Consider the following 10,251-nt stretch of genomic DNA (forward strand, 5'->3'; position numbering starts at 1 on the left):
TCAGTCCAGGGTGTCTGGATTAGCCTGGTTTTTCATGACCTCAGAAAAGATGAATCATTTCAAAAATCAGTAAACAGAAGGAGAAGTACATGGCTGAAAGCATTAATTGTTCATTGTTTGAATAAGTTGCATTTTTCTGATCCTTATCATGTCCTGAAAATATATTTAAGTAATAATCATCTGGTACCTAAAAGTTTTCATTTAATCCTCTGTACTTCTCCCCAGTTATATTTATCTAATAGATTAAAATCCCTGGAGAAGGAAATGGCAACCCACTCCAGTACTCTTGCCTGGAAAATCCCATGGACAGAGGAGCCTGGGAGGCTATAGTCCATGGGGTTGCAAAGAGTTGGACATGACTGAGGAACTGAGCACAGTAGATTTAAATGTAATTGGGACACTTTTCTTTTCCCAGAGACTCCAGCGAAATGGTCTTAACTTCAAACACCCAAATTTCCTATTGGAAAGAAAAACTAAGGACTGCCACAAAATAAAGCTGCTTTCCAAAAGAAAAGATTGAATTTTTCCTACCATAAAATAGTTGTTGGAATAACATTTAAATAGTTACCCCTTAATTGCTTATGTAAAGAAAATTCAATTCATTGTATCTCATATTCATTCTATACTAATAGAAATGTGCTCTGCTTTTATCTGAAAAATGGGCTACTTGAACTCAATTATACATTTCTCAACAGAAATGACTTTGTACTTTGTGATTATTCAAAATGTATAGGAAGCTCTAGAATATAATTATGGTTACCCAGTATTTGTATTATCTAACACATGTATCATATACCCCTATTTCCTTTGGGAAATGTAGAAGCAGAGTGCTAACTCTTCACAAAGACTTTCATTGGTAGTCTATGCTTATTCAACATTACAAATTCTGTTTGCAGAGAAACATTACCTATCTTAAGAGTGTGCTGCAAGCATACTGCTTTTCTTCTCTTGGTTATTTTTTTCTTAAACCTCTTGTTTCAAAAACTTACATACTTTTTAAGCATGATAATCTTAAATTTTTCCATATGTAGGATGCAATTTACGCTTTTTAAGAGACTGACAGTTTTATATCTATAATCAATACAAAAACAATAACTACCATGTATTTTTATAAAAAGAAAAAAATAAATTTTGGCCTCATAACTCTACTTTCTGTGACAATATAATTTATAGCTGTAGAGCTAATGTCTATATATAACATTAAGGAATATAAACACTTCCTCCAAAAGTAATATATTGTAGAGTTTAATTTTAAAATGTCACCTTAGCCAAATTATTATAATAAAATATTTAAGTTCCAATAAAATCAGTAAATAATATACTACATACTTTTAGAAATATGTTTTTATTGGGATTATTAGAAGAATATTTACATTAATATACTATAAAATTTTTAAATGTATATTGCATTGGATTTTTGGAAGTAAATATAAATAAAACATTTAGTAAAACCTATAGTTAGAGGTGTTAACTTTGTCTCTCATATTACATGTAAGGCTTTTGCCATTGTAATAACATCATTTATTTTAAGAAGAAAAAACTCCCTGGAAAAATAGCAGTAAACAAATAAATGATAAAGCATTAAAACATCTACCTAGGTGAATACCAGATTGAAATAGTCACTCAAAATAGAGGCTGAGCCTTTATTTCATTTTTGATAATATGCCTTTTATTTTTCATAAGTAAGAATGTTCTGCATATTTGCACTTTCTTCAAAAAAAATAATTTTTTTTTTAAACCATAGCCTATGAAAGAAGGCAATATTTACCGTTAAGTGGAGCTGGCTATGGCTCAGTTGGTAAAGAATCCACCTGCAATGCAGGATAAGCCTCTTTGTGTGGACCTACACATATTACATTGAATCAGTGTTTCTGAACGTGTTTCATTGAATTCTAGTTCCACAAAATATAAACAAGAATGTGAAAAAAAAGGCATATGGACAAAAAACAAAGGAAACCAAATGCATAGTGCCAACAAGAGAAATCTCTGGGAAGAGTGGACAATTCAAACATATCTCTTGTTAAAGCCTTTAATATGTGTATTTAAATATCAATATTTCATAACCTCAAGATGGAGATACATTTTGCAGTGCCTCTCAGTTATTTAACAACAGAAATCTGTTTTTACAGAAAACATCACACTAAAACGTATCTTGGGAAAAGCTGCTCTAGGTTTTTTAGCAGTGAACCTTGCTGTTAATTGAGATTTCACTTACTTAAGTCACCACATTATTGTGCAAAGAAATGCTCTCCAGCCACATGTCCACAGCACATGCAGGTAACTTAATACTTTTTAAATTAAAAAATCCTAATTTACTGTAAGAATATTCCATGTGTTGTATTTACTCTGCCCGTTTGAATTCTGATCCTCTCCTCTGTCTTCCTTTTTTGATAGTCACAAAATCTTCAACACCTGCCTATTGATGGCAAGCATATAAAATTATATATTTCACAAAACTTGTCTTAGGCCTGGATCATCATTTCCTGTTTTAACCAGAATTTAGATTGCATCTTGGCTAAAGCCAATATTTTGTGAATTTGGAGAAGTGTGACATTTTTATATTTAGTAATGACATATAGAGCTTGCAAAGCTATATAATTCCCCAGTTATTCTGTAATACTCTCTTTACACAGTATATTTAAAAATTATTTGTTCCCAGAGCAGCTTTTATTTTATTTATTTTTAAAATTTAGATCTTAAAATGATTTTGATAAAGATTTATGAGAATAAAAATATATAGTGTTTGATAAAAATATTCTCTTGTGAAGAGGTTCAGTTCAGTCACTCAGTCGTGCCCAACTCTTTGTAACCCCGTGGACTGCAGCACACCAGGCTTCCCTGTCCATCACCAACTCCTGGAGCTTGCTCAAACTCATGTCCATCAAGTCAGTGATGCCATCCAACCATCTCATCCTCTGTTGTCCCCTTCTCCTGCCTTCAGTCTTTCCAAGCATCAGGGTCTTTTCCAATGAGTCAGTTCTCTGCATCAGGTGGCCAAAGTATTAGAGCTTCAGCTTCAGCATCAGTCTTTCCAATGAATATTCAGGACTGATTTCCTTTAGGATTGACTGGTTTGATCTCCTTGCAGTGAACGTAGTCCATTAGTCAGATAATCTCTTATTCACTGATTCAAATCTCTGTCTTCTTTTTACATTGTTTATAAGCATTAATAATATAATCTTGTTACCTCTAGACTATACCTATTAATTTGGGCTTCCCAGGTGGCTCAGTGGTTTAAAAAAAAAACACAAAAATTCCACCTGCCAATGCAGGAGACACAGGTTTGATCCCCAGGTCAGGAAGATCCCCAGGAGGAGGGAGTGCACCCTCTCCAGTATTCTTGCCTGGTATGTCCCATGGACAGAGGAGCCTGGTGGGCTACAGTCCAGGGGGCTGCAAAGAGTTGGACATGACTGAGCAACTGAGAGCAAGTGAATAAGTTGGAATACCTGATGTCCTTGCAAAAGGATACCAATAACAGTTTTATTTTTTTAAAACTCCCCAATAGTTTAAAAAACAGTTCATTTACATTATTATGATGACATCCAAGAAGTACTATTTCTAGCAAAAGATGCAGAAAGAAAAAGTACTTTCCAGACTCTGAAAAGCCCTGCAATCTCAAATACACACACATTAAGTAATTTTCTCATTCCTTCCTTTAGGAATCATAAGTTGTTATAAATATGTACTACCTCAAATTACATTTAAAAAAGAGGAAATGTCAATACAATAATATAGGAAAGAGCTAAGAAACATACTCAATATATGTGAAGGTATTAGCATATATATTGGCAGGGAAATAGAGCAATACATATGAGAAAGAGTTAAAAATAGTACCAAGTACAAATAGTACCAAGACAGAAATATATTATGGGCTGATCTAAAGCTAGAGATATCAATGTCCTTCAACAGAGTTAGGGTCAGATTATTTTCCTCTTACTACAGGAAATATTTTAATAGGACAAAACCAAAGACTGTATCTGATACCATTTTTGCTAGAGTCAAAGATACACAGAAGTAGCCTCCTATCTTTTAAAAAAACTATCCATAAATCATAGAATCTTTAATTGTAACTTAGTTTGATTTACAGATATTGTTCAGGGAAAAGAATGCAGGCAGTTATTGCAAGGATAACTACATGAACAGGAAACAGAATAACCAGTGATGGGAAAATGGGTACATTTGACAGAGTTCTTAAGAAGCTGAAGAACAAAGTGCCTCATGAGAACAGAAGTATATTCTATATGTGCACAGGGTCTGAAGGATGAGAAAACCTATTTAGTTAAAAATAGGAAAAAAGTCAACAGTCTGCATTAAACAGGTGGCAGAATTACCAACACTCTTAGGAGAGAGAAGTAACCTGAAAATTCGTCATGCCTGCCCTACTCTTGTGAATGGAGCGGTGACAATAATGACAAAGTAATGTTAATGTACTCAATTACTTCTTATCGTGATTACTATGAGTCAGCCGTTCCATAACCATTTTTCAGAATACAAACAACACTTCAAAATGGATATTATTGCTCCCATTTAACAAATAAGGAAAAATGAAACTTGGATCAAGAAGCAGAACTGTAAACACAAGCTGGTTTTACTAGTTAATCATATTTCAAAGAAAGAAAGAAAGTGAAAGTCGTTCAGTCCTGTCCACCCCTTTGCGACCCCATGGACTATAGAGTCCATGGAACTGTTTAGGCCAGAATACTGGAGTGTGTAGCCTTTCCCTTCTCCAGGGGATCTTCCCAACCCGGGGATGGCACCCAGATCTCCTGCATTGCAGGCGGATTCTTTACCAGCTGAGCCCCAAGGGAAGCTCAGGAATACTGGAGTGGGTAGCCTATCCCTGGGGTCTCCTGCAATGCAGGCAGATTCTTTACCAACTGAGCTATGAGGGAATCCCATCATATTTCAAGGTTGTATAGAAAACCATTTTGGAAACACAAACAACAGGTTTGTGAGAAGGAGGTTAGAAGTCTAGAAATGACCATTAATAACTTTTATCTTTTCTAATTAAAGATTATTACTTATTTTCTTAATTATATGAGAATATATATGGTAATGATCATTCATTACATTTTCTGGCTACTAAGCACCTTTTAAATACTCTCTGTCTGGGGGACTTGTGTACCTTATAAATCCTGCTTATGGACAGTGGAGATGTAAAAACTAGAGTGTGAGCATGTGACATAGATATCATGGGTCAAACACACCCATGCAAATTGCTTTGCAAGTTTGCTTCCATGTAGCATCCATTTTCGGGCCAATGCATTACCAAAGGCGCACATTCTCTTCCAGAAGTCATGACATCTTGTGCCCAATTTCAGCAATGCAATTTTCTTGTGCCTTTTCTGGAAGCAGTGGTAGTCAAGTCTTCACTCTGAAGCTGAGTGAATAAACTGAGTATTGAGTATCCTTTAGTAATTCCATTATGGCCTGAAGTAGACTCTGTTCGTCTAAATCACTGTTTGTATTTTTGTGTACGTGGTAGGTTAGTTATGCTTTCTTGACCTTGGAGTAGTGGCTGTCTGTAGGAGGCATCCTCTGTGTCCTGCGCCTCCTGGCGGTGCACTGCCTCTCCTCACCCAAGCTGTATGCTCTAGGGGTTCCCCCAAGAGGGCTGCGTGGGTCCTTCTGTTGTGGCAGGCTGACTGTGTGGGTGGCGGGATAGGCCTGGTTGGCCGCTACTCTGGCTGATTACCAGGCCCTGCCTGTGAGGATGCTGCTGGCTGCTGTTGAGTGAGGTCTGGTCCCTAGGAGGCTGGTGGTGGAATCCTAGGGGCCCCCGGGATGAGTGCTGGCTCAGTGGTGGGTGGAGTCAGGGTCCTGAAGACGGGCAGTTGCCTACCCACTGGCACATGAAGCCAGATCCTGGGGTTAGGGCCGGACTACTGGCAGGCAGAGCTGGTTCCTGGAGCCTGGCTGCAGGGCCAGGGATTCCAGAGTTTGCTTCAGATTGTTGAAGGGAAGGCCAAGTCTTAACACAGTTGAGTACGGGGTCCAGGGTGTCAGAAAGGTAGTGCTGGCCGGCTAGTGGGCTGGGCTAGGGTCAGCTGGTCCCAGGCAGGAGCCTGGCCTGCACCGAGGATCATAACTTCCTTGTCTCTGGTGTCTGTCTTCCTGTGGGTGGGAGGGCCGGGGCCTGCTCACTGGTGGGTGGAGCTAGGTTCTGGCCCTCCAGTGGGTTGAGTTGCAGTTCAGGAGCCTGTCTGGGCACAGCTGTGGGCCCTCTAGTCTCTTATTAGCCTGGTTGCTGATGGGGTTGTTTGGCTTGAGGAGTCCCGGGTGCAGCTGGATGGAGGCTCCTGACGCATGCGCCAGGCCCAGCTTCCTCAGCTTTCTCGCGAGAAGGCACTCCAGGGTGTGGCCACGCCAGAGTCTGTGTTCCTGAGCTGCAGGCGACCACCACCCCCAGCCACCTCTCCAGGAGACTCTCTGAGACCAGCAGGTAGGTCTGGCCCAAGGGCTTTTCAAATGAATGCCTTTGCATGAGATTTTGTGTGTGTCCTTGAAGAGTGAAGCCACTGTTTTACTCAGTCCTAGGGGGCTCCTGCAGTAAAGACCTGCTAGGCCTCAAAGCCAAATGTTCTGAGGCCTTGTCTTCCTAGTGCCGGACCCCTGGGCTGGGGAGCCAGATGTAGGGGTTCGGAATTCTCACTCCTGTGGGAGAACTTCTGGAGGTGTAATTAACCCCCAGTTTGTGGGTCGCCCACCCCTTGGTATGGGATTTAAGTGTACTGCGTGTTGACCTCCCCTCTCTGCGTCTCCTTGTGGTTCTTTTCTTTAGTGGTTGGAGATCTTTTCTGGTAGGTTCCAGAGTTTTTTGTTTTGTTTTACGGTTTTCTGTGGATAGGTGTGATTTTGGTGTGCTCCTGAGAGGAGGCAAACTCAGGGTTCCTCTACTACATCATCTTGGCCACTCCAAAAAAATTGGGTTTATTTATTTGTTTTCTATCTGCTTGCTTGTTTTTTTAATTCTTAGCCTTTATTTCCTGAAAATTAAATTTAGAAAATTCAATAATGTTTTAAAAACACATAGACAAAAAAACTCCTAAAATCCCACCAATTGAAAATACACAGGTAATATGTCAACAACAGTCTTTTCAAATATCTCTATATGCATTGAAATGGTATGCACATACTCACATACACATGCATACTACTCATAACTATATGTTGAATGAGATAGTTCCTATTATATATTTAGGGTGAAATCCCAATGATGCTGAAAATATAGGCAAACAAGTAACATTAATTAATTGTAACACATTAATAGATGTTAAGCATATTGGCAAAGGATTAATTAGAAGATAAAGCCCCTCCTCAAAGACCAGATCCCCTACTCCAGGACCAAAACATTCATTCCTCCAGTTACAATTTTGGGTAGCCTTAGTGACTTTCCACAACTTATACTCAGCTAAACGAAGCTGTCACTTGCTCCTTCCCAGAGGTGACCCATGTCCAACTACTAACTGGGGATGGGTTTAAAAGGACCAGCCCTCTTACCCCAAATTGAGGCAACTCTATATGGCCTTCCCAGCTTCAGAGATCACAGGAAAACCTCTCTCTGCCCCAAATCCCATTTCCTTCACCCCGTTACACATGTCGAAATCAATCCCTATAAACTCATATGTTAGTCTTTTCTATAAAAGCCTGCTTTCCAGAGAATTCTACTGCAATGATATTTCTGAAAACCAATCAATGAGAATACTCAACACTTGGGGCCTGGGATCCAGGTGGGGTGAGTATGTGAGTATTAGGGATTCCTAAGATATAAACAGTACTCCCATGTTTTCTGTTTTCCTCTCCATGAGAGAAGTGAGAAGCATCATTTTCTAAAACACTTAAGTCAAGCCAGTAGGGCACAAGATAAAGAACTCGGATAAATAAAGTTTAGGAAATGTTGTGTGACTTCAAGAAAAGGATGAGAGTAAATCCCCCTCCCTGGCCCATGCTCTCTGGAGGTATTCTGAACAGCAGAATGAAAAGAGAAAGAGTGCTAGCCTGCTGCCACCAGCCTTTGGTGAGTCAAGGGTATATGAATTGCCGTGGGCCAAAAGGAGGTTGTCAGATGTGGCTCAGTCAGTCATCTGGAAAGGACCTTACCACAAAGAGCTTCCTGCTAGAGGAAGTAGATGCTTGAAGAATACATCACATCATTAAAGAATATTGAAAGAAAGAAATGAAACCAGGACTCTCATATAAAATAAATACATACCAAAGATTTGAGCTTATTTCCTAATGAGGGAATCATTTAGTGTTCACAACTAGTTTAAAAACAAATCTAAAGCAAGGACAAATATATAAGCCCATTGGGAATGTTAAAATTAACTTGCTTAATAGATACAAAATTGGCAACTCCACAGGACAATGGTCAGTTGCATTCCAGTAAACACAATTTGCATTTCTATGGACATAAATTATTTGCATTACTATCAGTTTTCTGTAATTTATATAGTTGTACAATAGAGGAAAAGATACTCAGACAAGTGACCTATATAGAAAGCCACAAATATTCAGATATCATCAAAGGACAGAAGCTGAAGGGCATCTCAGAACAGCAGCAGAAGAGTGCATGGTCCATGTAAAAGGTTCATGATATGAAGGTGCCCAACCATCCCACAAATTGGCCATAAGTGAATGATTCTTTTGGATTCTTGCTGGGACAGTGAACATGTATTAGCCAAGGAGGGGCAAGAAACAACATGAGAAAAGAGATCTGTGTCATCGTTACTTCCATTGCTATCTCCTAGGACCTGCCCATCACTGGAAAAGTGAGAGGCAACACGGTGGCTAGGGAAGGAGCTGGGAAGAGGCTGCACGATGCAGAGGCCACTGTTGGCCCCCGTGGGTAGAGAGGGATGAGCTTTAAATCGAATAGAAGCTCACGTTTTTGTATAGACTGGTCTAGACTTGAAAGGGAGACTATTTTATTGCCTAAAAAGTTTTGCCTGCAAACTATATTGTGCTGGTTTGCACCTCCTCATTGGTTCCTGCTCTTTCCTGCCCAGCTTCTTGCCCAGAAGACTGATCCCTGCATTTCCCTGGCCCCCATGTCCTTTGGCTTCTGATTGTGTCCATCCAGTTAAGACACTAGAAAGACATCAGAGAGAGGGAGGAAAGGGAATCTAAAGTATTCCTTTCACTTACACTCTCTTTGTTGTTTAGTCGCTAAGTTGTGCCCAAGTTTGTGCTAAGTCGTGCTAAGTTTGTGACCCCGTGAACTGTATGTAGCCTGCCAGTCTCCTCTGTCTATGGGATTTCCCAGGCAAGGACACTGGAGTGGGTTGCCATTTCCTTCTCCGAGGGATCTTCCCAACCCAGGGATTGAACCATCTCCTGCACTGGCAGGTGGGTTCTTTACCACTGAGCGACCAGGGAAGCTTCTTTACTGGGCTGGTAGTGTCTGTTTCTTACCGATGTGAACAGCTCCTGCAGAAGTCCATGTCTACCGTTTCCTGCTTCGAGTAATTGCTCCCTAGCCTCACCTCTGAAGGCATACAGCTGCTATTGGTGTCCGTTGGTATGAGAGCTTCACTATCTCTTCCTGGTTTCCTTACTCTTAACATTTTCTCTATAATAGCACCTTGTGTACTTCCTTTTATTTCAATGTTGAGTGTGCCATCTGTTTCCTAATGTGACCCAGACTGATACATATGAGATCTGTCAAAAATACCATCCAAAGTCACTGAATCTGTTGGAATGTGAGTGAAGCAGTGACCTGAGAAAAACAGTTTTCTTTTTGCATCTTCCTATATAAAGACAGTTCAATGAAGAAGATTCTGTATGTATGTGTATAATTTTACTTGCATTTATATATTATAGATTTAATATTAAGTATATTGTATCAATTTTATACACCAGAAAATATTAATTTTAATGTTTAAAATATTACTTAGGTATAGTAAGTTATATTATAAATGACATTTTACATCCTGTCCTCTTTTGTAAATAGTATTTCCCACCTAAAAAAATCTATCAAGGAGATCTTTGATATACAGTGTCATTTGTAATAGATTGTAGCCCACCATTGCAGGGATATACAATAATTAACTGCTTCTCTAATCATAACTGAGCAAACTTTGGGAGAGAATGGAGGAAAGAGGAGCCTGGCAGGCTACAGTCCCTGGGATTGCAAAGAGTCAAACACGACTTAGCGACTGAACAGCAGCACCAATAGTTAATCATTTGCGTCCTTTCCAGTCTGGGGCTAGCATACACACTAGTTTGAGGAAAGTCCTTAATTCACTCAAC

The sequence above is a fragment of the Cervus canadensis genome, chromosome 31 (genome assembly GCF_019320065.1).
Source record: "Cervus canadensis isolate Bull #8, Minnesota chromosome 31, ASM1932006v1, whole genome shotgun sequence".
Lineage (NCBI taxonomy): Eukaryota > Metazoa > Chordata > Mammalia > Artiodactyla > Cervidae > Cervus > Cervus canadensis.